Source organism: Giraffa tippelskirchi, chromosome 6 (genome assembly GCF_054371585.1).
Source record: "Giraffa tippelskirchi isolate mGirTip1 chromosome 6, T2T-mGirTip1v1.2.pri, whole genome shotgun sequence".
Taxonomy (NCBI): domain Eukaryota; kingdom Metazoa; phylum Chordata; class Mammalia; order Artiodactyla; family Giraffidae; genus Giraffa; species Giraffa tippelskirchi.
Window position 1 is genome coordinate 54,587,329 of NC_137280.1, and position 26,646 is coordinate 54,613,974.

Consider the following 26,646-nt stretch of genomic DNA (forward strand, 5'->3'; position numbering starts at 1 on the left):
ATCATAAAAGTGATGTAAATGTGCCTTAAGCGTTTTACTTGAACTTCAGCTAAATTGCATTCATTCAGGGAATTCCCTGGCAGTCCACGCTTCTACTTCAGGGGGCGTGGATTCAGTCTCTGGTCAGGGAACTAGGATACTATATGCTGTGCAGTGAGGCCAAAAATAGAACAGAATTAATTAAATAGTACATTAATTAAATTAAATAGTACACATTAAAAGTACATTCATTTACCTCAATGTCCCACCAGGGTGTTTCCAAATTCACCTTGCTGAGGTTGCATGTGCTGGACTTGAACCCTAAAATTGCATGTGCTGGAATTGAACTCCGACTAATATCAAAGCTCAGCTCAGACCCTTATATAACAAGGCTGCCTATGAAGTTCAGGCTTCTCAGCCTGAGACACCTCAGACACGGCACAGCAGGACTGGAAGCAAAGAGAGAAATCGAGGCTGAGTCCTCCTAAGTTCCTTTACATTTATAAAGGAAGATCTAAGCTACCTGATTAAGAAACTATTAAAACTGAGCCAAACAGTAATAGTAATAACACCAATAACTAGGACTGGAACCTTATCAAATTTACAACAAAGTTAATTTGTTGCTCAGTGATATGCAAGATTGTTCTACATGGTAATGAGACCAATAATAGTAACTATGTCTAAGAAATTCTCTCCTTGGAATACTATTCAGCCATAAAAAAGAACAAAACAGTGCCATTTGCAGCAACATGGGTAGAACTAGAGATGATCATACTAAGTGAAGTAAGTTGGACAGACAAAGACAAATATCATTGTGGTATCACTTATGTGTGGAATCTAAAATATGACACAAATGAACTTCTCTACGAAACAGAAACAGGCTCACAGATATAGAAAACAGACTAGTGGTTGCCAAGGAGGGCATGGGGGAGGGATGAATTGGGAATTTCATATTAGCAGATGCAAATTAGTACATATATGTATAACTGAATCACTTTGCTATACACCAGAAACTAGCACAATATTGTTAATCCACTAGGAGCTTGGCAGGCTACAGTCCAGGGGTCACAAAGAGTCAGACATGATTGAGCAACTAACACTTTCATACTTTAATAAAATAATTTTTTAAAGAAAGAAATTGTCTCCTATAGTCAGGTTGGGGGTTCTTGGAATCTACCAGGGAAAACCCAAAAGCTAATTGCTTCTGACTTCATTTCTCTGAGGAGGAGGTCACATTGCCAGCTCCCCCTCCTTCCTGCCTTCTGGTCATCAGCAAGGATGCCCAGACCCTCAAATTTAGTTTGTCTCAGGACCCTAGGATCTGCCCTGATCTCATGTTTAGAGGTGCCAAACCCATTTTCTGAGTGCTCCTCTGGTGTCTAGGAACTCCGGTATTTAGCTTTTCCTGATTTCAGACGTAGAGAAAAGTTCCAAAGAGAGCACAAAGGCTCACAGGTGTCTTCTGCCAGATTCTTTGTCCGTGTTTAGCCATCTTTGTGCTCTGTGTCCACTGTAAGTTTCCTATTCTTCATCAGACTTTTCCCCAGACAGCATCCCTTGATGATTCTTGCCTGAATCGATGGTCACTGTGATGGTTGCCAAATGCTCTATCCCATGACTTTTGAACTAAAAAAACTTTCTGAAACTGGATGTGTCAGTTAAAGGAGGTGGGAAGAATTTGGAAAAATAGATGGCAAGGATCAGACAGAAGGGCATAGAACCACTTAATGTTCTTAGCATTTTCACGATGTTGTCTAACCAGAGAGCTTTCTTAAGTCTGGTCCACATTAAGACTCCAGCAGTTTGGAGGGAGATGGAGGGACAAGAGGTCACGTGGTGCTCAGGTCAGTCCTGCCAGTGAAGGAAGATGGGCTTTGTGGGGAGTAAGCCAGTGCAGTGCAGGAAGCAGGGCTGGACCCTGAGGGCAGTGCTGGGGGGAAAGGGCTGCAGAAAGAGACCTTCCCCCAGAACAAACGTGGTCTGCTGCTCCAGGCATCCAGGGGAGCATCATGCAGACCTTAATCTTGAGACCTGGCTGTGCAACGTAATTCCTGCTGGAAAATGCAACTCCACTGGTCACCTGTAATGGTCACAGCAACAAACAAGTCGTTTAACAAAGTGAGACAGTGGATGGGGGGGCGGCCAGTGAACTCCATGGTCAGAGCTGAGCAGGGGTCCCACTGCAGCAGCTGGGCTGGGGCGGTGCCCAGGAATGGACCAGCCTGAGCTCTTCTGCAGCACTGCCAGGCTCTTCTGTTACGTTTTCTACTCCACCTTCTTGAAGGTCTCCTTCAACTGTTCTGTGGGGAAGCATTCCTGGTTACACTGGTTTAGGGATCTCAAGTTGCACCCAGTCTCAAGGCTCCATGTGGGAGCTCCAGGAATGGGCTCTGGTGTGTGTCCCCCCCGTGGACCCGGGTGATGAGTGTGCAGAGAGATGCTCCTGTCGGGGGAGACGCTCCCCGCTGCTAGGGGATGGTGGGGGTCGTGTCTGAGGCCCTGGCATCTCTCATAGACATGATGCAAAGTAGTTAAAATCATGAGCGTGAAAGGGCTACACAGGGATGTCTGCCCTGCATGAAACAAGCCCGCCTCCTTCCCAGAGCTTCATCACTCGATGTCGACAGAATTGTCCATTGCGACCTTTCATGATGAACTGTCAGGGGCCCTTCAGAGTGTGGCTCAGGCCGGCACCCCTCATTCACCCAATGACCCCTTCAGTCAACCTGTGTTTCTTTCCAGGAGTGAGAAATAAGACAGTGTTTTGAACTCGATCCAGAAAAACAGTGTCAGGTGAGATGAGGATTAGGCCAGATGAGGATGTCTCTGCGAAGTTGATGACTTTTCTGATCTTTTTAATCTGCATTGGCCAGTGTTATATCACTTTTTTAATTAATTTTTTTTATTGGAGTATGGTTGATTTATAACGTTGTGTTAGTTTTTGCTATACAACAAAGTGAGTTAGTTATACATATACATATGGTGGTGGTGGTGGTTTAGTAGCTAGGTCATGCAATGGCAACCCACTCCAGCACTCTTGCCTGGAAAATCCCATGGACGGAGGAGCCTGGTAGGCTGCAGTCCATGGGATTGCTAAGAGTCAGACACGACTGAGCAGCTTCACCTTCATTTTTCACTTTCATGTATTGGAGAAGGAAATGGCAACCCACTCCAGTGTTCTTGCCTGGAGAATCCCAGGAACGGGGAAGCCTGGTGGGCTGCCGTCTATGGGATTGCACAGAGTCGGACGTGACTGAAGCGACTTAGCAGCAGCAGCATGTCTGACTATGACCCCATGGACTGTAGCCTGCCAGTCTCCTCTGTCCATGGGATTTTCCAGGCAAGAACACTGGAGTGGGTTTCCATCTCCTTCTACAGAGGACCTTCTCGACCCAGGGATTGAACCCAGGTGTCCTGCATTGCAGGCAGATTCTTTACTGACTGAGCCACTAGGGAATCCCACATATACATATATCCACTCTTTTTTAGACTCTATTCCCTTATTTGTCATTACAAAGTATTGAACAGAATTCCCTGTGCTATGCAGTAAATTCTTAATGTTATATCATTTTTATTCACAGATGTGTGTCTTCAGTCTGATGACCATCTTAGATGTTTCTGTCTACACTGCCTTTGAATGCTCTCAGCCTCAAATGAATTCGGCTTCTGTTGTTTGCTCTGGTAGAAGGCAGCAACTGAATTCCCCCAGATCGCTTCAGAGTCAGCCTGATGACATGATTTGGCTATTAGCACTTCTTTTATACACACGGCCATCTTTGTTGTAAGGAGAGAAGTGTTTCATAGGACTCTCTGGATACTAGCTTTATGTGATGTGTGTTAATATGGGTCCCACGGGCTGGTCTCAGCACCAGTGTTAGGGGAGAGCCCTATGGCTCCTTCGTTATCGTATTCCTTTCCTTACCTCCACTTCCAGAAAAAGTCCAGGGAATGCAGAGTATTCCGCCAAGTCACTCAGGAAAATCTCAACTGCCCTCTAAAGGGTGGATTCACACCAGGGTGGGTTTATGTTTTTCTTGGATTCTGGGTGTATCTTTTTGTCGATCTAAATAGTTTATGTGTGTCTGTTCCTCGGAAGTCCTGTTTACTTTGATTAGTTATTGTTAAGCTTCGAGAACACCGAAGCTTAAAATACAGCTAAAAATACAGCTGTCCTATGAGCTATCTGGCTCCCCTGGTGGCTCAGATGGTAAAGAATTTGCCTGCAGTGCAGGAGACACTGGTTTGATTCCTAGGTCGGGAAGATGTCCTGGAGAAGGGAATGGCAACCCACCCCAGTATTCTTGCCTGGAGAATCCCATGGACAGAGGAGCCTGGTGGGCTACAGTCCATGGGGTCCCAAGAGTTGGACATGACTTCACTACTAAATCACCACCAGCACGTGAGCTAACTGGTGCTTACTGAGGGATTCTTCAGATCTGATTGTAGGTAGGATTTAAAGTTACAAAAGGAAAAAATGTCGCATGAGTAGAGTTAGAACTTAATTCCATCCTGTGGAAAAGTTTCAACAGAAGGAATATGATTTTGAACCTGAATTGCTCATTTTCATGACCCCAGGATCAGAAGAGGCTCCTCAGTGATTACTGGGTAAACTGGGTTTAATGTGACCTTTGTCCGTCTGTAAACTAAGTCACATGTACCTCACACAAGTCCTGTGAAGGCAGTAAGTGACCAGTTTTCCTAATCTCTGCAGGAAGTCGTGATGGCCTGGGGCAATGGGGTGTGGGTGGTGTTGGAACGAGGAACAGAAACCCAGTGAATGCTTTGAGGACATAGGATTCAGAGGTGTTCCTGTGTGGTGTAGGATGCACCAACATATACCTTTATGTCTTTGTGTTCACACTTTCCTTTTCCCTCCATCTTCCCATGGCCAGCTCCTACCCATCCTTCAAGGGCCAGTTCAAGTGCCACCTCCTCCAGGAAGTCTTCTTTAGATTCACTGCCTCTCTTTTTCCTTTGAAATCCTGTAGAGAGTTACCTCTAGCTCTCGTTGCCACTTGTCACTTTCCACCTTTATTCTAATGCTGTTATTTATCTATATGGCACTCTTGTACCAGATGGTGGACTGAAGGGGGATCCAGGTTGTGTCTCTCTCTGGTTTTTTTCTTTTTGTTGTTGTTGTTGATGTTATTCTAAGCTCCAAGCTCAGTACACAGGAGCTGCAGGGACTCAGTGAGTTTGCCAAATGAAGCCTGAGTGTGCAAAGAAGCTGTCACCACATTGTGGGAGCCCAGAGAGGTGATGTTCAGTCTTGGTTCATTGAGCAGACCCACCAGTAGTCCTTATGGGTTGAATTCTTTCCCCTAAAGATACTGATGTCCCAGACTTCCCTGGTTGCCCAGTGGTTAAGAGTCCACCTGCCAATGCAGGGGACATGGGTTCAATCCCTGGTCCAGGAAGATTCCACATGCTGAGGGGCAACTAAGCCTGTGTGCCACAACTACTGAGCCCACGTCCTAGAGCCGGTGCTCCACAACAGGAGAAGCCACCACAATGAGAAGTCCACCACCATAAACAAACTAGAGAGTAGCTTCTGCTGCCCACAACTAGAGTAAGTCTGCATGCAACAACAAAGACCCAGCGCAGCCAATAATAATAGTAAAAAGATACTGAAGTCCTGATCTGTAGTACCTGCAAATGCAGTGTTATTTGAAAATGAAGGCTCTTCAGGTAATCAAGTCAAGAGAGGTCATTAGGGTGGACTGCAATTCCACATGACTCTGTTGCTATGAAAGAGGAAAATCTGGACTCAGGAAGACCTGCCTGCACTCAGGTAGAGGCCTGTAAAGATCTTCATCTTCGCACAGGTCGGAGTGATGCATCTACCAGCCAAGGAATGGCCTGATGTTGCTAGGAAACTATTAGAAGCTGGGAGAGAGGCAAGCAGAGCATTCTTCCTCAGGGCCTTTTGGAGGCACCCAGCCCTGTCAACACCCTGATCTTGTATGTCTGGCCTCTACAACTTCGGGACCGTCAAGTTCTGCTGTTTAAGCCAGCAGTTTGTGGTCCTCTGTTACTACAGCCCTAAGCAAGTAATATAGTTCGTGAATCCCCAGTCTGTTCCAGGAGCTGGGTGCTCACTTACATGCACCATGTGTGTAATTCTCGCAGGCACGTTGGCCACATGTTTGCTGTTCATCCTGTCTTACGGTCGATGAGCTCCTCACGCTACAAATGAGGAAAAGGTGACGTGGAGAAAGGAAGAGGTTTGCTTACAGTCGCAGGACTAGGGAGAGGGGAGTGGGGGTCCACTCAGTGCTTCTGAGCCAGAACCAGACCTTATCCCCCTGTGCCCATGCCGTCCTTCAGTGAAGACCCCCATCATCCTACAGATGCACACGGCATGTGGCCACATCCCCAGGAAGGGCCAGGAGGGTCCTGAGGGATTTTACGTTGAAGATGGTGTCCTGATCACCTTCACTAGCACAGCGCCCACGCACGTGAAGATGCCAGTGCCTGTTTGTTAGATGAACGGATTTTTCAGTGTATCAAAAATTAATTTTAATTTTTTCAATATTTATTTATTTATTTGGCTGTACCAGGTCTTACTTGAGGCAAATAGGATCTTTTAATGGCAGCATGTGGAATCAAGTTCCCTGACTGGGGATCAAACCTGTCCCCAGCATTAGGAGTATGGAGTTTTAGTCACTGGACCACCAGGAAAGTCCTTGAAAGTTAATTTTATATCACAATATCCTGTGATAAACCATAATGGGAAAGAATATGAAAAAGAATACACACACACACACATATAGAGACCACTGGGCTATACAGCAGAAATTAACACGGCATTACAAATCAACTATATTTCAAAAAAATTATTAAAAAATTAATTTTATAAACCAAAAATGTGATGCCTTTTTTCATAAAAAAGACTAAGCTCTCTAGAATGTCAGCTGGCAATAAAAAATAACCTTTCTTTGGTAGAAAGAACATTATCTAGAAATTGTAGGAGCTCAGTTCTGGCCTCAGCTCCACCAATCATGAGCTATGACACCAGCTTTATTTTTTTTTCTCCTTTTTTTTTTATTTATCTATTTTTTAACTTTACAGTGTTGTATTTGTTTTGCCATACATTGACATGAATCCACCATCTCCTCAGCTTTAAACTTAGGGTTTGGTCTGCGTGGCATCTACAGTAACTTCCAGGTGTCAGAATCTGTGCTTCTGACAGCAAGACTTTCTGTGAGGACTTTCATTGCCAATTCAGAGCATTTTACCCAAGAAAATGATTCATTACGCCCTGGAGCAGTTAATTGAGCAGAATAAAGCAGTATTTTTACTTAGACCAATCAGAAGCAGCTTTTTGTTTCAACAAGGAAAATAATTTCAGGGGCATCTACATACAAAAGAAGTGGTAAGAAGATTGTTTGTATTAAGAACTTTAAATCTCACCAGCTATCGTGAAGGTTTATAAACCAACCCAACTAGATACTTCTGTGAAACGGGAAGAAAGAAACCTTACAATGACTAGAAAAACCAACACTAAATCTCCTATGGTGCCTTTACTACGGACCTTTTGCTATCTGAACCTGAAGGTTTAGAATATTGCTGATGTAATCAGCACAGTCTGGTAGAGTGAAAATGGTCATGAGAAGTCATTGTTCATTTTGACTTATTTCTTTGGCAGCACCTGGGTTTCAACCCTAAACATGCTCCAAAAAAAAAAAAAAAAAGGGTCAGGAAATGACAGAGAACTAATTAAGCTGTATCAAACACATTATGCTACAGACAGATTGAGAAAAAAATGTCAATTTTAAGACAAATCATGAAATGAAGTTAAAGAGGCCATTGTTATTGTTTAGTTGCTAAATCATGTCCAACTCTTTTGTGACCCCATGGACTGTAGCCTGCCAGGCTCCTCTGTCCATGGGATTTTCCAGGCAAGAATACTGGAGTGGGTTGTCATTTCCTTCTACCAGGGAATCTTCCTGACCCAGGGACTGAACCCAAGTCTCCAGCATTGGCAGGTGGATTCTTTACCACTGCACCACCAGGGAAGCCCAGAGAAGCCGTAATTGTACATATATATGTATATGTGTATATAGGGCTGTATTATGACACACATGTGACATAAGCTTGGAAACAGAAATAAGAAATAGTGTCACCCTCTTCCCCCACCCCTCAGCTGGTCTTGTCAAACAGCAGGTTTTAAGTCCAAAATGGCCATGGCAGAGCCCCTCTGTTGAGAAGTAGGAGAATTCAAAGATGCAATGAATTTTCTGAAATTGGGTTCTGTTTCCAGCTTTTCCATCAATTAATCCATCCTGGATGCCTTACAATGCTCTCATCAAGAAAACAGTGGCCCAGCCAGCATATGTGATGCTGAGTTGGCTAATACAATAGCTGTAGGATTAATGATAAAATGGAAATGACAGCTATAGTGTTATCAAACCCCTTCTATATGTGCCTAATATTTTCCACATAAAATCTCTTGGATATCAACTATTTTTAATATATGCTTCATATTTACAAAACTGTGATCTATTTTGGGAAACACTTACAGGTTGAAATCATCTATATAGGGTAATAACACTACTTATTTTCTCTCCCCAACAAAAATCTGTAGTTTTGCTGCTATTTTTCACTTTAATGTCACAGAAAAGGATCAGAGAGCCAGGAAAGGAAATATAGGAGCTGCTACCAATAGCCTGGAGGGCCCAGGGGGCTTCACAGGCTGATGTTTGTTTCATCTCAGTACAAGTAGATGGCAGGGGAGAAAAGAGAAACTCATGTCTAACACTGGTGGTGGTGGTGATTCAGTTGCTAAGTCATGTCTGAAACGTGCGACCCCATGGTCTGTAGCCTGCCAGGCTCCTCTGTCCATGGGGATTCTCTAGGCAAGCATACTGGAGTGGGTTGCCAGTTCCTTCACTAGACTAGTATAAAACATCAGTGTTTCCAGGATGGAACCTAGGCTTTTCAACTTCAGCACTTATGGTCCTTCTGCCACCTCACACTCCCTTCATTTTCATTCTGTGCTAAGCAGAACAACAGTGATTTGCTGTTGGGACTGTTAATCCCTAGGTTGCAGGTGAGGAAAGCAAGGCTCAGAGATGCTAAGTAACTTGCCCAATGTCACATAGCCAGTAAAGGGCCAGAAAGAATAATTATTGAAGCCATGTAATACCTTAGTGTAAATATATTAATACCAATAATTAAATGTTGGATCAGTTCGACTCATTACATACTTACCCTGTGGAATGTAACTTGAGTTCTGTTATAACTTGAGTTGAACTATAATTTCTTGGTGAAACATAGGTTAAGAAATTGAAGGACATTTGTGAAAAACTAAATACAGCTTAATTTGTTAATGTTTACTGAGGGTCATTGTTATTAGCTGAAGAAACAATATGTTTTGTTCTTCAAGTAAAACCTAAATAATAATTGGATTAATGTCTTCATTGTTCATCCTTTTCCTACATATTAGGTGATTTTTGTCCTCCTCTCGTGAATCCTCGATTGTTTTAACTGGTGGCCCACTCTGCTGCTGTCTACTTGATTGGGTCATTCTCTCTCCGATCCACTGGAAGAAATACAAAATCATTTCAAAGGAGGTTTGGGAACTCTGTAGAAGGCAGCGTGTCACCAAAACAAAACTATACATCCTTTAGCCTATTTTCAGAGATGTTCCTTGTGTCCCAGTAAAAGAGAAAAACAGCCAAAACCAAGCACCTGACAAGAGTGGGAGTGAGGGGAGAGGAGAACATGATGGAATAAGAATCAACAGAAAAGGGATTTGTGCCCCAAATGAAAATGCATTTTGTAGGGATGTGATCAGATCTGTCCTTATCCAATAGTATCTGTAACATTTTCTGTTTTTTGCATGTAATTGTGACTACAATTATGTTTTAGTATTGGGTTAAAGGGACTCCCCTGGTGGCTCAGACAGTAAAGAGTCTGCCTGCAGTGCAGGAGATGCATGTTTGATCCCTGGGTCAGGAAGATCCCATGGAAATGGGAATGGCTATCCACTCTAGTATTCTTGCCTGGAGAATTCCACAGACAGAGGAGCCTGGTGGGCTACAGTCCATTCGGTCGTGGAGTCGGACATGACTGAGCGGCTAACATACATTGGGTTAAAATGTGGTTGCGTTTGCATCTCATGAGAATCAAGAGAGAGAATGAGAGAGAGAAGGGAGAGGGAAAGAATTAAAACTTGAAAGCATTGGAAAAACTGCTCAGCAACTACAGGATGTCCTGTTACATTTATCTGGTTAGACAGATGCATGAGTCACTATAAAACTTGACACATCGGAAATGGTTTTATTGTACACGGTACTTTACTCCTCATAAATGTGAAACACTTAGATCCGAGGATGACAAGAGAAGTGAGTCCTTATGTGAAGGTATCTGCTGTCATTCTTTTCGAAGTGAAAGAACTTTAACTGTAGACCCGGAGATGATGATAGCTCAGAAAGGACACCAGTGTCAAGTTGAGCTTTCTCTCTGAACTCTCAAAAGCTCTAGTACTTCCTTCTTCTTAAATTGTTGATACTAAGATATCTCTTAATTGAATCTCTATGTTTTACCAACGTTTTGCAAAGCTACGGCAGCTGAACTGAAAAGACTTTTTTTACCCCTTGAACCATACAAAAGTGATGTATTGCAAAAGGAAAATTAAAAAAAAAATAACAACAACAAAAAGAAATGTACTGCAAAAACTCACCAGTAACCTAATAATAATGATGATAATAACAGCTTCCCATTAAAAAGAGATGGCAACACTCTTTCATTGTGACGAAGCAAAACGAATTCCCTGCTTTCAGGTTCATAATTCTTTAGAAAGAAAAGCCGTGACACACAAAGAAACATAAAGATGTCTTTTTCCTCCTTTTTTAAAATTTGCAGTCATTCATACAATCTAATTCAAGTTATTGGAAATGTCTCCTCTGCACAGGGACGTCTCCATAAGAAATGTTGTAGAATTCCTTCTTTCCAGGAAGAAAAGCTTTTATTCGTACATCCAACCAATATTTACCAAGTGGCAGCTATGGGCCAGGCATTGTATTAGGCACTGGGAAGACTGGTGAACACATAAAATAAAGAGCTCTGCATTCTGGGACTGGTATTACAATGCGGGCAGATGAAGAGTGAAAAACTAAGTCAATTATAGAGATTGTTAGAAGGAGAGATACTGCGGAAAGTGCTACCTGAAAAACTGGGCTCGCCTCTTGGTGGATGTGGAGCCAAAAGTCACAACCAAGCCAAAGGTCAGAAGGAAGAAGAATTACTAATAACCTTCAGCAAGTTAGGAGAAGATAGAGGTTTTCCTGAAGACTGCGTGATTGTGTTACTTTAACTGACCTTTCTCCTGCTGCTGCTGTGCTCAGCTGCTCAGCCATGTCTGACTCTTAGTGACCCCATGGACTGTAGCCTGCCAGGCTCCTCTGTCCATGGGGTTTCCCAGGCAACAATACTGGAGTGTGTTGCCACGCCCTCCTCCAGGGCTTCTTCCCAACCCAGGGACTGAATCTGTGTCTCCTGTGTCTTGTGCATTGGCAGGCAGATTCTTTACTACTAAGCCACCTGGGAAGTCCAGACCTTTCTCCTTGGTGTACATTTATTGTCAAATCACATTATTTAAAAAAACAAACAAACCAACAAGTTCCTAGAGCACATGCAACTATATTCAATATCCTGGGATAAACCATAATAGTAAAGAATGTAAAAAAAGAATGTATATATGTGTCTGAGTCACTTAGCTGTACAACAGAACTTAATACAACATTGTAAATCATCTATACTTCATTAAAAAAAATTAACAAAGAAAGAAAATTTCCCTCAGTCCCCTCATTGGAATTGTGAAATGATAAAATGCCCTAATTTTTTCACTCATGTTCAGATACCAGCCTGGTTGTGCCTGTGTGCAGTGTGTGTATGGTAATGCAGACTGTGTGTGTGTGTGTGTGTGTGTGTGTATGTAGAGTATGTATTTAGGGACATGTGTAGAGAAATGGTATTTATATGTGTGTAGGGGTGTGTGTATGGGGGTATGTGTATATACAGATGTATGTGTGAAAGGTGTGAGCATATGTAAAGAAATTTGTGTGTGGGGATATGTATTTGTGCTCAGGGGGCTGTGTGTCAGAGTGTGTTGTGTGTAAGCACGTCTGTGTGTGCTTTCATGGAGGAGTGTGGGTATGCAGGGATGTGTGGGGTGTGTTATATGCATGTGTATATGTTTGTGTACATGTAGACACACATCCTAAGTGTAGGGATGTGTGTGTGTGTGTGTGTGTATGTGTAGGAAGTGTAACATCTGGGGAAGAAGTTTTAAAAAGTGGGTCAGCCATGGAGAGGGGTTGTGGGCAATTTAGATAACAAAGGACAGGGGGGTTGAGGCTGGAGCATGCAGCTTGAATGCTGAGGCTAAGAGAGCTGTGACTTCATTTAATGGATAAGGAGGCACTGCTGCTGTTAGGAGGGGTGGGGAGGAACAAGGTGAAGCTACTCTAGGGAATTCCTGCAGACTGAGGGGCTGGTATTGGAGGGCAGGGGTGCAGGGTGAAGGAAGGGTGACACTAACCACAGCATCTGAGAGGTCACATGTCAGGGCGTTGGATGCTGGCTGCTGGCTGCTCTCTTAGCCAGAACCCAAGCCTGGGGACATTACTGAACTCCCTGGGCCTCAGGTTCTGAATTTTAAAATGGAAAGAACAAGGCTTCATGGGACTGGTGTGAGGATCAAATGAGACACAGCTTGTGAGGGACTTGGCAGGGCCTGGCTCCTGGGAAATTCTCAGTAGATACTATTAACAGAGAAAGAGAAGAAGAGAAACAAGGAAATTCAGGGAAATGCAAAGAACACTTGGTTTCGGTAGAGAAAGAGGAACGATTGTGTTTTCAGCATTTCAAACTCTGCGGCGTCCAATGCAGTGTCAAAGTCTGAGCATCTCCAGGCTGCAAGCCGTGAACCCTCCAGCACAGCTCAGATGGAGGAGGGAAGGGGAGACACCCTGGGAAGAATACAGGGCGCCCCCACTCCCAGACTGCTTCTTACTGCAAAGGCAGGGGAAGGGTGACTCCTGCACGAGATTTAGGGGGGATTGCTAACACATCTGCAAAAAGAAGAGCTGGATTTGAAGACTGGATGTCCATCCAAAGAGCAAGATGCAATGTGAGGAAAGGATGATGGCTTGTGTAATCTGCCATGCTGATCTATCGATACAAAGCTGTGGGCTGGTCATCCACAGGAAATGGGTTGCAGTTCCTCTCATTTTTAATTTAGGCTCTTCTACCAATCAATCAATCCTTCCTCCTATCTATCTATAAATAGGAAGAATAAACCTTGCCTCTTTTCCTACTGCCTTTTTCTTGACGCTTCTCCTAAGCTCATAAATACCTTCGCAGAAGTTTTTGCATCCTTCAGGCAATGTGCTGAAGTATTTGCTCAGTTTATCTCCTTTTAATTCTCCATTTATGCAGCACTAAGTTATTGTTGAGCATCTGCAATGTGTTGGGAGTCTCAATGCTGGCAGCTTTCCCCACTTTACAGCAGGGGAAATGGAATCTCAGCCGGCTCAACGGTCCTGCTCCAAACGACCCAGCTGGAAGGTGATGGAGCCCAGTCTGCTCAGCTACCTTGGAGAACATTCTCTACCCAGAAGCTGCCTTGTTAGAACACTGAAACCAAAGTGGGAGGGAATATTCTCTGGTCTTTTTCAAAGATTGTGCCACATGAAGGAGAAAAGAGAGACCAAGAAGAAAAAGAACACCATCTTTGGTTAACCATGAAACTGAGTTTTCAATTCTTTACAAGATGAAATCACTTTTTTTCCCTCTAAAAATAACTTTTGGTTGATTTTGAGGTTGGTGGCAAGTTTCGGTCCAATGAATACTAAATTTATTTAAAAAAAAAAATGGGGTGGAAGTAAATGAAGGAAGAAATTTGTGTCCGTTCCAATCTAGCTTAGATGTTAACAGAGACAGTGAAGCTTCTGCTTAAACAGAGAATTGACAATGCTGCGAAACAAAGAATGAAGGTTTTGAAGAATAGAAATTTCATAAATTGTGTATGCTTAGCTTGAGGGTCCATCTTAAATAATGAATTTTTAATAATCAACAAATTCTAAAAGGGTATTTTCAGGACATTAAAAATAAAATTAAAATTCTAAATTGAATATAACCATATTCCAAATAATATAGAGAAAACAATCCTGGAGGAAGCCTGGGAATGGCTTTCCCACCAAAGAAGGGAGTTATGATCTTGTTCATTTCTTGAAATCTTTTTTTTGTTTGTTTCAATTGTTTATTAACTGACCAGATTACAAAAATAATCCTGGTAGATACGTTAGTTCATCCTTCTAATAAGCCTGTTGATCTGGTCTTCCCTGTCGCCAGCATCTCCACCTTCTACAAAATGGGTGGTCTTTTTCTTCATTCCACCTCATGGAGAAGACAATTTAAAGGGCCACAGGAAGTTGTTTGCTTCTTTGAAACATTTTCCAATGGTATAGATCTCATGAATCAGATCCTCCATGCAGATGATTCCGTATTTCCCAAGAGATCGAGCAATCAATGCGTTGTCTGTCAGGGCAATTCGCTTCTTGTTGATTTTGCCATAACCACGCTTATAGATCAATTCATTTACAGACTTCAGATTTGGGTACCCCCATGCAATGTATGGTTCCACAATTCTCAGCATGTTAATTGATGCCTTGTTGAGTTTCACAAAGGTGCCATTGAAGACCTGCCGGAGGCGAAGGAGCTGCAGCACCTTTCGAACCTTCGGGCTCACACCGTTGATACCTCTGATTCTGATGACAAATGCCAATTTGGGTTCCGCAGGTACATAGAAGTTGCCGGCTTTTCGTGCCATCCTAGCCATTCGAATTTCAGTTCTGTACATCTGTCTGTATTCCTTGTGGTAATGCTTAGCTTTTTCATAGATAAGCTTCCTCCTTGCCTTTCGAAGCATCTTTTGGGCAAACTTCTTTCTCAGGCGCTTGATCTTAAGCTCTGCGAAATTCTTTCGCTTTTTCTTAAGGGTTTCTGGCATAGCAGGAACCTTCTTTTTCTTCTCTTTGGCAACCTCCATGGTTCCAGCCGGGAAAGCTCTTGAAATCTTTATTACTGCTTGTTTGGTTAAAGCCTGACTTTTCTTGACTTAGAACATATAGACCTCTGCCAAACTGCATGCTGATTTTTCTGATAAATTAATTGTTTTGGGATAAATTGTATTCTGGGTTTCCATGGTGGCTGAGCAATAAAGAATCTGCCTGCCAATGCAGGAGAGGCAGGCTAGATCCCTGGGTCAGGAAGATCATGTGGAGAAGGAAATGACAACCCACTTCAGTATTCTTGCCTGGTAAATCCCGTGGACAGAGGAACCTGGCAGGTTACAGTCCATGGGGTCACATAGAGTTGGACTTGACTTAGCAACTAAACAACAACCAAAAAATTGTATTCTGCCTTCACCCCCATTCATATTTTACATCCCAACCCATAGTTCCTCAGAATGTAGCTGTATATGAAGACATGGCCTTAGAGGTATTTAAATTAAAATGAGGTCCTACAGGTAGGCCTGATCTGATATGACTGGTGTCCTTATAAGAAAAGGAGTTTAGAACATAACACACAGAACAAGGGAAGACCATGTGAGGACATGGGCATAGGAGAGGTCTCAGGAGAAACCACTCTGGTAGACATCTTGTTCAGGCCTCCACAATCGTGAGAAAATAAATTCTGTTATTTAAGTCACCCATCTGGAGTATTTTGTTGTGGCCATCCCAGCAGACCCAAATACCAACCAACAAATGTGTTCAGTCACTAAGTCGTGTCTGACTCTGTGGCCCCATAGACTGTAGCCTTCCAGGATCCTCTGTCCATGGGATTCTTCAGGCAAGAATACTGGAGTGGGTTGCCATTTCCTTCTCCAGGGGATCTTCCTGATCCAGGGATTGAATCTGTATCTCCTGAATTGGCAGACTGGTTCTTTACCACTAGCGCCACCTGGGAAGCCAACAAACGTCAGGAAAAAACCAGGATCCCAAACCTGGGGTCAGCATTGCCCTACGGTCTCCTGCAAAGACAGAATCACATGTTAAGGAGATATGGACAGAGAAATAAATATGAATGTAACGTGTGTGCATGTGTGTCTGCAGTGTGTGTACCTACCAATATTCTCTTATTCTGCTCTCCACTCATGTAACACAGTACTCAACAATGAAAACCTGAAGACCTTTCCTCTAAGATCAAGAACAAGGCAAGGATGCCCACTGTTCCACACTTTTACTCAGCATAGTACTGGAAGTCCTTGCCAGAGCCAGTAAGCAAGAAGAAGAAATAAAAGACATCCAAATCAGGAAGGAAGAAGTGAAACTGTCTCTATTTGCAGATGTCATGGTATTATATATAGAAAACCCTGAAGACTCCACCAAAAAAGTGTTAGAACTGAAAAATGGATTCAGTGAAGTTGAAATATACAAAATCAATACACAAATATCTGTTGCATCTCTATACATGAATAACAACTATCAGAAAGAGAAATCAAAAAAACAATCCCATTTACAATTGCATCAAAAAAGACTAAAATGCCTAGAAATAAATTTAACCAAGGAAGTGAAAAACCTGTATACTGAAAACTATAAGATACTGATGAAAGAAACCGAAGGACAAACAAACAAATGGAAGAATATTCTGTGATCATGGACTGGAAGAAATAATATTGTTAAAATGTCCATGCTACACAACGCAATATAAAGATTCAGTGCAATCCCTAAAATTCCAGTGCCATTTTTCACAGAAACAGAACAAATAATCCTTAACTTTATGGAAAAACAAAAGACCCCAAACAGCCAAAAGGATTTCTTTCTTAAGAAAGAAAAACAAAGCTAGAGGTATCGCACTTCCTGATTTCAAACAGTTTACAGAGCTTTAGTAATGAAAATAGTATGGTACTGGCCTACACATAGATACACAGATCATGGAATAGAGTAAGAGCCCAGAAATAAACCCGCACATATGTGGTCAACCTGGTGGCTCAGACAGTAAAGAATCTTCCTGCAATGCAGGAGACCTGGGTTTGATCCCTCAGTTGGGAAGATCCCCTGGAGGAGGACATGGCAACCCACTCCAGTATTCTTGCCTGGAGAATCCCTATGGACAGAGCAGCCGGGGGAGCTACAGTCCATGGGTTGCAAAGAGTCAGACATGACTGAGAGACTAAGCACAAGTGAAAGTGAAAGTCTCTCAGTCGTGCCTGACTCTTTGCAACCCCATAGACTATACAGTCCATGGAATTCTCCAGGCCAGAATACTGGAGTCGGGTAGCTTTTTCCTTCTCCAGCGGATCTTCCCAACCCAGGGATTGAATTCAGGTCTCCCACATTGGAAGTGGGTTATTTTCCAGCGGGGCCACAAGGGAAGCAAATATGTGGTCAACAGATTTATGAGACAGGAGCCAAGAATGCACAGTGGAAAAGGACTGTCTTGCCAATAAATGATATTGGGAAAACTGAGCAACCACATTTTTGCATGTGTGCACTCCCTTGTGGCTCAGCAGGTAAAAGAATCCACCTGCAATGCGGGAGACCTGGGTTCGATCCCTGGGTTGGGAAGATCCCCGGGAGAAGGGAAAGGCTACCCACTCCAGGATTCTGGCCTGGAGAATCCCATGGACTGTATAGTCAGTGGGGTCGCAAAGAGTAGGACACGACTCAGTGACTTTCACTTTTCACTTTCATGCAAATATGTGAAGAACTCATACAACTCAATAGAAAACAAACCCAATCCAACAGAAAAATAAGTGAAGGTAGGTGAAATGGATGTCTTTGTGTGCTCAGTCATATTCGACTCTTTGCAAGCCCATGAACTATAGCCCGCCAGGCTCCTCTGTCTATGGGATTTTCCAGGCAAAAATACTGGAGTGGGTTGCCATTTCCTTCTCTTCTCTCTGGGCTCTTCCAGACCCAGGGCTGTAATGTGCATCTCCTGCATTAGCAGGCAGATTCTTTACCACTGAGCTACCAGAGAAGCCCAGGTGAAATGGATGAAGACAGTCAAAAAGTACAGACTTCCAATTATGAGCTAAATAAGTCTTGGGGAGGTCATGTACTGCATGGTGACTACAAACATAATCCTGTATTTCATATTTGAAAGTTGCTAAGAGAGATCTTAAAGGGAAAAAATTTTGTATTTCTGTGAGGTGATGTGACTTTGTGTGGTACTCATTTCACGATATATATGTGTATCAGGCCATCACAGTGTACACCTGAAACTGATACAGTACAATGTTCAATGTCAATTATATCAATTTTTTTAAAAAGATGGGCTGTCAGGATGTTAATAAAGAACCTCTTACTTTTGTTACTTTGTTTTTGTGTTTTCTTAAGAATTTTGTGATTTTTCTGCTTTCTGCAAATGGGTAAAGTTATAAGCATAAATATTAGAGTTTTTATCTTCTTGTTTTTAAACCCAAAATCCTCACCTTCCTGATCACTTTGTTTTAACCATATATTAGTAGAAGTGGCCATATTGGGCTTGAAGTCATAAGGTGGTAATTTGATGAGGTTTGTGTAAGTCATTCAGTGTCTCTGACTCTGCTCATTAAAGTGGAAATAATTTTGGCTTCACAAAACAATTGGGAGGAGGACAGTGGAGTGTAGTTGTTAATATATAAAGTCTTAGAGTCTCACCTGTGTTGATAGCCCATGATCTTGCTGAACCTCCTTTGCTTTGACTGTAAGATGGATGTGAGCGCACCGAGGATTGCTGTAGGACTGAGAGCAGCCAACACTGTTCCAGACATTGCTTTGCTTTAAAACATGAGAACTAGCATGAGAATGCTGCTAAGGATGCCAGAGAGCTGTGAAAGCACTAAGTTCAGGCTATTATTGCTACTTCTTCCTAAATAGCTCTTTTAAAAAGGAGGTACCATCCTAGACTTCGACATTCAAGGTAGTTCCAGGGGCACTCCTGAGACAGCCACGGAGCAGGTTCTCCTGGGCAGCACTCGCAGTGGACAGTGCCCAGGTATGCTCATCACGTCGCACCCTCAGGTACAAATGTGAACACAGATTCATCAGTACGTGCTGCTGCTTCTTTAGTTTCACTACCGGAAAAGCCTCCTTGGGTGGAAAGACTTCATTTGCTATGCTTTCTGCCTTTGAGTCTGCTTCGCATAGTAAGCAGGTGTTTTTTCATTCAAAACATGTTGTGGCCCTTGGTGAAAACCATCCTGCATCAAGCAGCCCATTCAATGGGGTGGGGGAATGGGAGGGACGCAATGTGGGGTGGGGTGAGGGGAATCCAGCAATTTCAGATCCGTTACAGGCAGAGTCAGTCTCAAGAAATACTTAACATGAGAAAGCTCCGCTTCTTGCCTGTATACCTTATCTTGCTCACCTGGAGCCAAATGGCCTTCAATTTCCTGGAATTAACCAGAAGGCATGGTGACCATTGGACATTTCTCAGTTAATTCTAGGTTGCAGGTCAGCAAGCTTTACCCCAAGGGGCCAAGTCTGACTCAACACCTTTTTTGGAAGGCCTGTCAGATAAGGATGGTTTTCATGTTTGTAAATGATTTGTTGCTGTTGTTGTGGGAGTTTAAAAAAAATGTACAATGTATATCTACAGTTGTTTATATTTTTTTATTCGTAAATAGTTTTAAAATGGAGAAGGAAATGGCAACCCACTCCAGTATTCCTGCCTGGAGAATTCCGTGGACAGAGGAGCCTGGTGGGCTGTAGTCCATGGAGTCGCAAAGAGTCGGACATGACTGAGTGACTAACACAGTTTTTAAAAAGAAGGAAAGAACGTTATTTTATAACACATGAAAATGAAATTTAAATTCTTGTGTCTGTAAATAAAGTTTTATTGAAACAACACTCACTGACACCGCCTCTGACTGCTTTCCTGTTGGAAGGGCAGAGTGTCACCGTTGGTGGGAGGTTCCCCTTCTACTCAGTTGAACAAACATTAATGAATAAATAAAACAAGACATCCTTTTGTTTTGATATGACAAATTCTGACGATCCAGCAGTGCCACAGGTCAGAATTTAATCTGTAAATATTTAGGAACTGATCCAAACAAAGGGGAAAATCATGACGAAAATAACCTTTATTCTGTAAACCAAGCACCAAGTGGGCACTCCCTAGCCTGTGATTGTCTCTGAAATATTTACTCAAAAAGGGAAGAAACAATTGCTCTAGGGTAAGCCTTAAGCTGAAAAGAATACTAGAAAAATGAAATTAAAGTCTATAGTTAAGTTATTCAAGATTGTAGCAGGAGTTGTTGAAATAATCCCCACAATTCTCCATTTTACTTTGGTGGCAAATCAGGTGAGATTAAGCTAACAGAATTAAACCCCTCCTAGAATCTCAACAAAGGTCCATACAGTCAAAGCTATGGTTTTTCCGGTAGACATGTACGGATGTGAGAGCTGGACCATAAAGAAGGCTGAGTGCCCAAGAATTGATGCTTTTGAATTGTGGTGCTGGAGAAGACTCTTGAGAGTCCCTTAGCCTGTAAGGAGATTAAACCAGTCAGTCCTAAAGGAAATCAACCCTAAATATTCACTGGGAAGTACCGATGCTGAAGCTCCAATGTTTTGGCCACCTGATGCGAAGAGCTGACTCACTAGAAAAGACCCTGATGCTGAGAAAGACTGGAGGTAAAAGGAGAAGGGGGTGACAGAGGATGAGATGGTTAGATAGCATCGCTGACTCAATGGACATGAATCTGAGCAAGCTCTGGCAGATAGTAAAGGACAGAGGAGCCCGGTGTGCTGTACTTTATGGGGTCAGAAAGAGTTGGACATGACAGAGACTGAACAACAACAACAACAACAGGATCTCAAAGGCTTTACTTCCCAAGACTGGATGCTTCCTGAATGGCTCCAGGATCTAGGGATGCATCGGTCTGTACTTTGGCTGCTCCTTCTTTGTCTTGGGTGCCCTGAGGAGGAAACGTGTCGTTGGGGTGTGTGTGTGTGTCTGTGTGTCTTGGGAGAGAATGAGAGAGTGTAAGAGCCACCCAGTTCTGATGACTAACCAGCAGAAGCAAGTCAGGAATGCTATCCCAGGTTCAGAGAGTCTAACACTAAAAACGTCAGAATTCAGGTGAGAAGGAATTGAAAGGCAAAATACAACTCCCAATGTAAATGTTCACTGCAATGCTCTTTTGAGTAAAGATTGAAAACAGCCTAGATATCCAAAAACTGAATTGTTTTTATTTTAATTTTAAATTGGAGGATAATTGTTTTACAATGTTGTGTTGGTTTCTGCCATACGACAACATGAATCAGCCGTAATTATGCATATGTCCCCTCTCTCTTGAACCTCCCTTCCACCCCTCACCCCATTCTACCCCTCTAGCTAATTGTGGTACATGCATGTAGCAAAACACTGCAAGAACTCTGTTGAACTAGAGTAGACACACTACGTGAAGCTCAGTAGAGAAGGGGCTTGTGGCCAAATGGGGTAGACCTGGAACTATTGATCTATGGATCCACTCAGGGGCCCAGTTTAAGGCCCATCTCCACTATAAAGAGTCTTTATGTCTCCATCCACGTCTCCTGCCTCTCAGCATCACTATCTACCTCCCTGATACCACGGCCCCCTGACCTTCAACAGTCTTCACAGCATGGACCCTCCGCATTCCAAAGGAATAAGGAAGGGAGAGAGGGGCAGGATAAAAATAATTGAATTGCCATAAATTTATTTATTTACTGTTTTTCACAACTAGTCATTCATTCCAATGATTATTTGAACTTTTAAACTTGACATGAATATTTGATATAACGTTCCATAGACAGAAAAATAAACCAGGAATTATTGAACTTATTTAACTGGAAGATAACAAACAATTTAAATACCATACATTTTTCAGGCAGTTCATCATCAAAAGAACCAACAAAAGATTTGTGTGTTGGGATCCATCTGAGATTTTGTAAGAAGTCCCTTGTGGCTCATCCCTGGCAACATCTGAACCCCTAGTCTTTGCTGTTTATTTAGTTATTGTCATTATTATTGTTATTGAGAGCTTCCCCGATAGTTCAGCGGCAAAGAATCTGCCTGCAATGCAGAAGCTGCAGGAGATGCTGGCTTGATCTCTGGGTCGGGAAGATCCCCTGGAGGAGGGCATAGCAACCCACTCCAGTATTCTTACCTGGAGAATCCCAGACTGAGGAGCCCCGAGGGCTTCGTCAATAGGGCTGTGAAGAGTCAGACACGACTGAGGGACTGAGCATGCATGCATGCGTAGGCTGAATTGTGTTCTCAAAATCCGTGTGCTGAAGTCCCAGTCCTTGGTACCTTAGAATGTGACTGTATTCAGAGATAGGGTCTTTAAAGAGCTGATTAAGGTAAGACGAGATTATGAGATTGGATCTGAATCCTAAAGGACTAGTGTCCTTAGGAGCAGAGAGAGACTAGGACACAGACACACATCGAGGAAAGACTGCCCGAGGACACACATTGAGGAAAGACCACAAGGAGGACACACACAGCGAGGGAAGACCAAGTGAATACACGTGGAAAGAGTGGCCGCTCACAAGCCAAGGAGAGAGATGTCAGGAGAAATTGCCAACACCCTGAGCCTGGACCTCCAGGCTCCAAAACGCTGAGAAAAATAACTTCTGCTATTTAAGCCCCAGAGTCTGTGGTACGTTGTTGTCAGTCTTAGCAAATTCTCACAGTCACGCACTGGAGACATCTCTTCCAGGCTCTTTAGTCATTTGACAAGAGCACCACTGAAAAGCTTCTGATGTGTTGATGTGTTTTTTTCCCATCTGGATGGTTCTGAGGGCACTTCAACCCAAATCTGTTTAGCTCAGTGTTCTTGTAACTAACTCATCAGATGTTTATTGACTTCACCTATAACAAAATGTGTAACTCGATACTATGAAAAAAGAAGAAGTGAAAAAAGAGAGGGGAAAGTTAGTAGGGAGGAGACATGACATTTCTATGCGAGTGATTCTTTAACTCAATAATTAGGTGAAGATTGAACTAGTGCTGGAAGGAAAGCTTTACCAAGCGATTTTCTTGGACCTAATCTCATGTGCCTGTGTGAGAGTCCCTATGGATTGTAGCCCACCAGGATCCTCTGTCCATGGATTCTCCAGGCAAGAATACTGGCGTGGGTTGCCATTTCCTCTCTTGCATCTCCTGCACTGGGAGGCGGGTTCTTTACCTCTAGCACCACCATGTACTCCTCACAAAGCCTGGGAGAGAAATGCCACCGTTGGCTGCAGGATGCAGATGAGAACGTGGAGCTCAGAATCGGCTTGCAACTTGGGTGACACAGAACCGCAGCAGCAGCCAGGCTCCAGGGCCCAGGGTGATGGACTGGGGCCGGGGCCGGGGCCGGGGAGGGGGCGTACCAGTCCCCTGCGTGGCTGGGCGGCATTCACCAAACTCACCCTCTTTGGAAACCAGGAGGATCTGCAAGCCTTGCCTTTCTCAGCTCAGCCACTTGTAAGATTCAGAACCTTGGACTGGACAGGAGAGGGGGCAGTGCAATTAAAAAGAAAAGCTTTTGTTTGTTTGCTTGATTGTTTGATTCTGGGTGAGGGAACCCAGCCGTGGTGCTGATGCAGTGTACTTACTGCAGGATCTCAAAGGCTTCTCTGAGCAGTTTTTTTCTTTTTCCATTTGCGGTTTTCCGCCCCGGTCAGGGAGGCTGTGCTCTACGCTATGATGCTGAAACGGTCTCACTTCTCCATTCCCCGGGCTTCCTCCTGGCTAACAGCTGGGCCCCTCTCCAGAGACCTGATTTAACTCGCTCCTTCTATGGGGCGGCCGGAGGGCTCCCAGGCCGGCTCTCCTGTGTCCAGCCAGCCTCCCTTGAAGGCTGCAAAGCCCTCTTCTCTCTCCTGAAAAACCCTGTAAACGCAGCGGTAACAGCTGTTCGGGTTACACACCCGAGCGACTGAACATCCCGAGTAAGGAAGAATTTATTTGCTAGGGGAAGGGATTTTCCTTCTCTCCAGTAAGTCAGTTAACTGTTTGGGAAAATGAAAGAAAATTACGTCCTCTGACAGGTACTGAATGAGAGCACTGGCCGCCTCAGGGACACGGACGCCCGAGCGCCAGGCCCCATCCCTGAGGGGGTGGGGGTGGGAGTGGGGAGGCGACGGGAAGGGGATGGGGGGAGACTTGGCTCCTCCCACTTCCTCAAGGCAGAGAAGGTCCAAGTCTTCACCCTTCCCCCAGTCGGGCTGGGTTTGGTTCCTAATTTGAATGAAGCCATTTATGTTATCTTTTTTTTTCCTCTTAATTAATTATTTTTAATTGAAGGATAATTGCAATATCGTGTTGGTTTCTGCCATGCATCAACATGGATCAGCCATAGGACGACTGACAAAGGATTAATTTCCAAATATACAAGCAGCTTATGCAACTCAATAACAGAAAAACAAACAACCCAATCAAAAAGTGGGCCAAAGACCTAAACAGATGTTTATTTAGATAAGACCTACAGATGGCTAATAAACACATGAAAAGATGCTCAACATCGCTCATTATTAGAGAAATACAAATCAAAACTGCAATGAGATATCATCTCATGCTCGTCAGAATGGCCATCATCAAAAAATCTACAAACAATAAATGCTGGAGCTGGTGTGGAGAAAAGGGACCCCTCTTGCACTGTTGGTGGGAATGTAAATTGATGCAGCCACTGTGGAAGACAGTATGGAGAATCCTTAAAAAATTAGCAACAATGACCCAACAATCCCACTACTGGGCATATAACCTGAGAAAAGCATAATTGAAAAAGACACATGTATCCCGGTGTTCATTGCAGTGAAAGTGAAAGTTGCTCAGTCGTGTCCAATTTTTTGTGACCCCATGGACTGTAGCCTGCCAGGCTCCTCTGTCCATGGAATTCTCCAGGCCAGAATACTGGAGTGGGTAGCCTTTCCTTTCTCCAGGGATCTTCCCAACCCAGGGATCGAACCCAGGTCTCCCGCATTGCAGGCGGATTCTTTACCAGCTGAGCCACCAGGGAAGCCCGAGAATACTGCAGTGGGTAGCCTATCCCTTCTCCAGGAGATCTTCCCAATCCAGGAATCAAACCGGGGTCTCCTGCGTTGCAGTTGGATTCTTTACCAACTAAGCTTTCAGGGCAGCTAGGGAAATTCCTGAATTTTAAAGTAAGCTTACCCGTAGAGAAAAGTTGCAGGTACCATGTGTGAGTGTGTGCTAAGTCGCTTCAGTTGTGTCTGACTCTGTGACCCATGGACTGTAGCCCACCAGGCTTTTCTGTCCATGGGATTTCCCAGGCAAGAACAGTGGAGTGGGTTGCCATTTTCTTCTCCAGGGGATCTTCCTGACCCAGGGATCAAACATGAGTCTCTTCTGTCTTCTGTATTGGCAAGCTTTACTACTAGCGCCACCTGGGAAGCCCCACAGGTACTATACAAAGACATTTTTCCTCTAATCTAATCAGTTTAAGAGGAGAGTGAAAAAGTTGGCTTAAACTCAACATTCAGAAAACTAAGATCATGGCATCCTGTCCCATCACTTGATGGCAAGTAGATGGGGAATGGAAACAGTGAGAGACTTTATTTTTCGGGGGCTCCAAAATCACTGCAGATGGTGACAGCAGCCATGAAATTAAAAGAAGTTTGCTCCTTGGAAGAAAAGCTATGACCAACCTAGACAGCATATTAAAAAGCAGAGACATTACTATGCCAACAAAGGTCCCTCTAGTCAAAGCCATGGTTTTCTCAGTAGTCATGTATGGATGTGAGAGTTGGACTATAAAGAAAGCTGAGCACCAAAGAACTGATGCTTTTGACTGTGGTGCTGGAGAAGACTCTTGAGAGTCCCTTGGACAGCAAGGAGATCAACCAGTCAATCCTCAAGGAAATCAGTCCTGAATATTCATTGGAAGGACTGATGCTGAAGCTGAAACTGCAATACTTTGGCCACCTGATGTGAAGAACTGACTCACTGGAAAAGACCCTGATGCTGGGAAAGATTGAAGGCAGGAGGAGAAGGGGACAACAAAGGATGAGATGGTTGGATGGCATCACCAACTCAAAGGACATGAGTTTGAGCAAGCTCTGGGTGTTGGTGATGGACAGGGAAGCCTGGTGTGCTGTAGTCCATGGGGTCGCAAAGAGTTGGACACAACTGAATGACTGAACTGAATCAGTTTAAGCCAAGTTGTTGACCTGTTGTCCCTTCTGTAATAACCAAGTTTTTACATTCTGGGACATCTGAGGCTTTGCTCACCCTAGAGTCTGCCCACCCAGGGTAGCCAGTTCCTAGAGGTATCAGCTTGCCAAGAAGAGGCTTTTCAGTGCAGACCAACCAACCCAGAGTCCACACTCACATCTCTGACGCTCAGGCCCCCGGCCCCTGCCCTAATCACCAGCCAGGGGAGGCCCTGGCCCCAAGCCCTCTGACCGGATTCAAACTGGCACATTACATCTTCCAGTAAGTGTCTTCTTTGCAAACATCACAGAGCTGGTATGTGTATTAGATGAGTTTGTCCAACACAGCACTGAGAGCCCTCTCCACCCACGTGAGCCCCACATTATTCCGTCTTACCATAGTTGGAGTCAGCCACGTGGGGCTGTGTCCCTGCAGAGAGGATATCTTGTGCTGATGGCAAGCGTTTTCTCTGCTTGGCTGCCTGTGATGATCTAGGGCTGGGCTAGCAAATGGCTCTTCCTGCATCCAGGAAGTGATGCAGGT

At 43.8% G+C, this 26,646-nt stretch overlaps 1 long non-coding RNA gene and 1 pseudogene across 1 annotated transcript; both read right to left on the minus strand.

Moving 5' to 3' along the window:
• Positions 1–7,002: 7,002 nt before the first annotated feature.
• On the minus strand, positions 7,003–22,807 carry LOC145511413 (uncharacterized). Its single transcript, XR_014057837.1, has 3 exons — positions 22,109–22,807; positions 18,636–18,755; positions 7,003–9,523 (listed from the first exon to the last, which is right to left on the minus strand). It is a non-coding gene; the product is annotated as an uncharacterized LOC145511413 (long non-coding RNA).
• Positions 14,387–15,037, minus strand: LOC145510954 (large ribosomal subunit protein uL30 pseudogene; annotated as a pseudogene).
• Positions 22,808–26,646: the final 3,839 nt, after the last annotated feature.